The sequence below is a fragment of the Limulus polyphemus genome, unplaced genomic scaffold, assembly GCF_000517525.1.
Source record: "Limulus polyphemus unplaced genomic scaffold, Limulus_polyphemus-2.1.2 Scaffold736, whole genome shotgun sequence".
NCBI classification, from domain to species: Eukaryota; Metazoa; Arthropoda; class Merostomata; order Xiphosura; family Limulidae; genus Limulus; species Limulus polyphemus.
The window spans coordinates 379,721-385,836 of NW_013666346.1; the positions used below are offsets into that span (position 1 = coordinate 379,721).

The 6,116-nt window shown below is 35.1% G+C and overlaps 1 pseudogene; it reads left to right on the forward strand.

Moving 5' to 3' along the window:
* Positions 1-6,116, forward strand: part of LOC106460256 — a 66,820-nt pseudogene that overhangs the window by 39,591 nt on the left and 21,113 nt on the right.

The following is a 6,116-nucleotide window of genomic DNA, read 5'->3' on the forward strand; positions in this document are numbered from 1 at the left end:
CATTCCTCTGTTTATTGATTTTATTAATTAACTTTTATTTTATTACTATTATCATTATTATTTTATTTATCTATTCATTTTACTACTAAAAGAAGACTAAGGGGTCATTGTGCTTTTCTAGTTTCCTTTGTGGACACAGTATGAATGAGGTGAGAATCAAGGCTTTACATTTTTTTTTAGTCACGAAGTATTCTGATTTTATCTCTTTTAGCCACCATTTGGCATCTCCTAGCCATATACTGGGAGGCATTATTTGCTACAACCTCTCTCCTTCCAGAGTTTGGTCAGTCATGCTCCTTAGTTGGTATTGACTCCCATTCAGTATCTAATTCATTTTGGACTTTTTATCGCCTCGTTTACTGGATAGGCTCAACCTTCCTCTTTACATCCTTGGTTACCAAGGGTCCTATGTCTCCTTTTCTCATATGTTTGAGGTTCTGTTTCTTTTGGTGATTCTAGACTCTCAAGTTTCCTTTCTTCCTCCGGATGTGTACTTTTGAATCATTCTGGGACTTTGGCAATTCAGTGAACCCAGTATCATCTCTTATTTCTTTACCTCTATCCCTTTAGCTCTTGCTATCATGGTGGCTTAATCATTTCCATGTGACTCTGGGTATCCATCTTATTCCACCTCATGCAAAGTTATACCTATTCATGGATGCCTCTCCAGCCATGTGGGGTGTGGTTTTGGATACTTTTGGCAATTATAGAGTTTTGGTCTCTTGAGGAGGAGTATTTCTACATCCATGTCCTTGAGATGTGGGCAGTTTAATGAACATTCCACCATCTTCTGATACTGTTGTCTGGACATCCTGTTATGATCTATTTTGATCACCAACAGGAGGTACTCGTGCTCAAACTTCTGCTTATTTGTTCTTGAACATAATATCTCATTTTCTGTTTCACTGTTTTTTTTCTTTGGGGGGATGACATCCTTCATCCTTTTAAGGTCACCTCCAATCAATCTCATCATCACATGCCTTTTTTTACCTGCGACTGTTGATGTCCCCTGGATGAGATATTGCAGGCAGGAATGTGCATGACTCTGACACCTCTGTGTCATATTACTTACACCACATTGTGGTTGCTTCAGCTTCTTGATTCATTTTTTCTCTATTTGTCATTCTCTAATTCCTGTTTGGTCCACACACCTCTCTGGTGTTCTCCCCCCTTTAGAAGAGACAGAGAACCCATACCTTCTTAGTACCAAGCTTCTAGGGTGGTTGATATGGGGAGTTCTCCCTTTAGGTTGGTGTAATTCTACTGGTGTGAAGTCAAGTGGATTCACCTTTCAATCAGATGTAGAGCAGATGTTCTTTTGAGAGTGTAGTACAGGCTGCCCCCACATTAAGGGCCAGACCATTCTCAGTAGTTCTGACCAGCTATATGGGTCTTGGGTTCTCCTTGGGATACAATTCTGGGATGATTCATTCATGCATATTCTTTTAAATATATATATTTATAATGTAAATATTTCTCATATGCTGTATGGCCTTATGTATTGTCCAAGCCACACTTATCATACATGTTTTGCCAACCCACTGAGATATACGAGTTGGTTTAGCAGCCTTCACATTTTACCAGCCTCTACAATACTAGCACTATGTTGGAAGTTCTTTTGATAGAACCTTTATGCATTATTGGGTATGAGGTAGATCTGGTCTCACACTAGGTCCACTCCCCCCCCCACCACCACCACCACACACACACTAGTGAGAGAAATACAACATGAATTTTCCCTTTCTACCACTATATTTTCAGAAAGGAGCTCATCATTTTTTCCTAAATGTGCCTCAGATAGATATTCACCTCTCTACAGTATCACCCATCAGAGGCATCACTAGCTACTTAAAAGATTTGGGGCTCAAGCTCATAGGTGCAGGAGTATTTATTTGGTGTTTCAGTATGATATTGATCATGGTTTTCTATTCTGATTTTTCAAGACACTGGCTGGGGATTCAGGGCACTGTGAAATAGAATTGGGCCACAGGCCCTGTGTGCCAGTGCCTAGCAATTCCTCCGCCACCCACTTTACCTCCCAACTTTGGGTGTGTCTCTTTTGCCTCATCAAGAATGAGCTTTTGCTATAGACAAAGGGCTTAATGTGAGTACTGTGCATTGATGATGTGTCATCCCCCTATAGGTGGAGGTATATATCCTAATATTGATATACCTGATAGACTGGTGCAGTGCATTTTACTATGTATAGAGATGGGAATTTTGTTTAAAGGCTCGGCGCATGTGCAAAAAGTTTTCAGCAGTGGCACAAAGTGTTAGCTGTCTGTCCTGTGAAGAAGTGAGTGTCTGTCTGAAATACATTTTTATGTAAGGAAAATGTTAGTGTTGGCTTACTTTAAGTCTGTAGTTCTTAATGATTTCCATATATTTAAGTTCAGCACACGTGGGAGAAGGTGATAGAAGAGATTCAGAACTATATTGCTTCACTCAACTGGGGATACCGTGTAGCCTTGCGTGAAAAGAAAGTTAAATACTTCAATGCTTATGCAGAATTTGTCGATCAGCATAAAATTAAAGTAAGTTAGAAAAACAAACTTTTACTGACTGGTAAATATATGATACTGTATGATTTATCTTTAGTTATATATTAAAATACTATAACTTCAGTAGTTTTTACTAAGATAAGAGCATAATACTTTTAAAGTGTTTTCCCATCATTATGGATATATAGATTCATTGCAGTTAATTTGATTTTTTTTATCATTATTATTTTGGCAAGGTTTTTGAGTAATCCTATTGGTCTTTTATTAAAAAAGCAGTTTTTGAGTAATCCTATTGGTCTTTTATTAAAAAAGCAGTTTTTGAGTAATCCTATTGATCTTTTATTAAAAAAGCAGTTTTTGAGTAACCCTATTGGTTCTTTATTTAAAATGCATCACACGAAGGCAACTTAAAGTTCAGTTGTATATTGTGTTCTGACTGGCATATTAGAAATGAACCTGCAATCCTTTGAAAAAATAGTGCAGATTTAAATTAACAAAGACATAATTATACCAAATTTTGGGTATTTTTAAAGTGAAGGAATTTAATGATAAATTTTTAAAAATCTGTAGTACAATTCATATGTTCTCCACTCAAAACATGTAACTTCCAGACAGTTACTTTTAGAAATCTGAATAATTTTGTTGCAGTGTAAAGTGTATGTTGATTTGGTGATAGTTCAGATGTAGTAATTCCAAAAAAAGTTTTCATACAAATTAATTTTTTTTAGGCTGTAGATAAAAAGAAAAATGAAACTTTCCACTCTGCAAAACATTTCATAATTGCCACTGGAGAACGACCTCGATATCCAGATTGTGCAGGAGCCAGAGAATTTGGGATCACCAGGTAGGAAAATCTTGTAAAACAATTTTGGAAAACAAAAGCTTCTAAAACTTAAATTAAGACAAATAGAATGATTACTTCAAAAAAATAAAATAAACAAATAAATAAGTAAAACCAGGTTAAGACAAATACAAAAAATATTTGTGAAATATTAGATGGGTATAGTTAGAAAGCTTTTCTTCTAAAAACAGAAGAAGCTCTGATAAACCAGGTTAACCCATTACTTGCGGATGGTGGATATTTCCAGCATTGAAGTTCTATGGCTCAGCTGCGAATGACAGAAATATCCGTCAGTCGCACATATATATATATGACTATAACTCTATGCGAATGAAGAAAATTACTGTTTTATTGTGATTGGTAGCAACTCAATTTTATCTGTGAGTCAGAAAACGGCAACTGAGCTGCTCCTGCCACAGTTAATGGGTTAATACAACGAGGCAGTCTTGGTTAAAGCTCTGATAAACCAGGTTAATACAAGCAGGCAGGCTTGCTTAAAGCTATGATAAACTAGGTTATCAAGCAGGGAGTTTTGGTTATGCAGTAGGCAAATAGTAGTTAAGTTATTCTTCTATAGTATATGTTTTGTATCTTGGAAATTTTATAAATTTTCTAAGTTCTGATATGGACATACTAAAACCAGTTGAACTGATGTAGTTCAGCCTGCCTGAGGTGTTACTTTCTGGTCTGTCTTGGAAATTATCTACCTTTGCGTATAATAATTTTATGGTGTCCTACTTTACATTGCATATATAGAGGATTGCTTTATGACAGTCACATAGAACAGTGGATACTTCAGAATTTTTGTGATCCAATTTCTGATTGGTCAGCTGCTGAGAGAGTGTGTATTGTGAATGAAGTTTAGAGCTTTTTGAGACCCAATGCAGCTTTGAAGAAAAATGAGGACTTCTGCAGAAAACTAATTATTGTTTTATGTATTTTCAGTTTGTTCATGAAGTTGCATAACTTTTGTTTTTATTTTACAACTCAATTCCAAGGACTTAGAGTAAGAGCAAAGGAGAATATGTAATAACATGTCAACCACACTGTGACTGTAAAATCCAGTGCCAATGAAGCCTTTTGTCCAAAATCAGGGCTCATCAGGCTGGCTTGAATACAGTAAACATAGTAAAGGTTGAGTATAGTCTAATAGACCACGTAATTGATCATTCACTTGTTTCCACTTTAAGTGATTTACTTATATTCCACTCCATGTAACAATTTACTACATCGATGACGAGGAACCCACTTTGAGACTAATAATGGCTGGAGACGGCTTGAATGGGTAATGAAGAAAAACTTTAATATAAGTTTAACATAACAGCAAATGTACAATGTTTTGACAAGGTTTTGTCATCATCAGATTGTCTTGTAATTGTGAGATCAAAGGCCTTTAGATTCATTAATGGGGATAAGATTATTTATAATTTACAGTTCAAACATCATATAATTTTTTATGAAATGAATCAAAGATACTAATTGATGTATATTTTGTGATGAGTACATTTCCAAAGTTTAAAAAAGTCCATATTGTGTTGTGTGTATTTATTATAATTCAGTAGAATTCAGACCTTTTAATATTAGTTCTTTTTAACCTTCCAGTGATGATCTCTTTTCGTTACCATACTGTCCTGGAAAGACTTTAATAGTTGGAGCTTCTTATGTGTCTCTTGAGTGTGCTGGGTTCTTGAGAGGGATTGGCCTGGATGTAACAGTGATGGTTAGGTCTGTTTTACTGCGAGGTTTTGATCAAGACATAGCTGAGAAGATAGGGGCTCATATGTCTGAACAATGTGGAATTAAGTTCATTCGACCATGTGTTCCCAAAAAGGTTTGCTTTCACCACGATATATTCATCTGTTTCCTTGGAATAAAAAAATATATAAAGATGGGTTCACCAAATTTAAATAAATGTCAGTGAAATGTAATTCATCCAAATTTTTTACCTAAATCCACTATGTTTCCTGGTAGTCTGAAACTAACCATCGTTGACACAATGAGAGAGAAGATATATGTTTTGAATATATGAGGAAATTAAATATTAATTGATCCAGTTCTTCTAAGACAAATATAGATATAGAAATGATACTTAAGAAGAAAGTTAGTACATTTTAGTTATTATCAATAAGAGTCTAATCATCTTTTGAATATATGCAAATGTGTATTCAGATCTATACAAGATGATTGCATTAATTCTGAGCTTGTTAAGAAAAGATTGGGAAGTTTAAAGAATGATAAGGCTCCTGAGCCAGATAATATTTCCCCAAGAGTTTTGAAGGAGGTTAAAGATTGGATATGTGAGCCACTTGCTTCTATTTCTTGTATGTCCTTGAATAGTGGGCAGGTGCTAGAGGATTGAAAGTTAACTAATGTAACTCCTTTTTAAGGGAGGTGATAAAAATTGTTCCAGTAATTATAGACCCATTAGTCTTACATCAGTTGTGGGAAAAGTTTTGGAAAGTTTGTTAAAAGATGCATTGCAAAGTCGTTTAACAAAGTTTAGAATTTTATTGGATAGTCAACATAGTTTCACTAAGGGAAAATCTTTCCTAACAAATCTTTTGACATTCTTTGAAAAGGATACTGCTTATTTAGATGAGGGTAAGGGTGTAGATTTGGTGTATCTGGATTTTCAGAAAACATTTGACAAGGTGCCACATAAAAGGCTTGTAAAAATATTATCTCTATAGATATGAGGGATAAGTTAGCTAATTAGATAAAAGAGTGGAAGAAAGCAGAGTTCAGTCAAACTGGATTAATGTCACAAGTGGGTA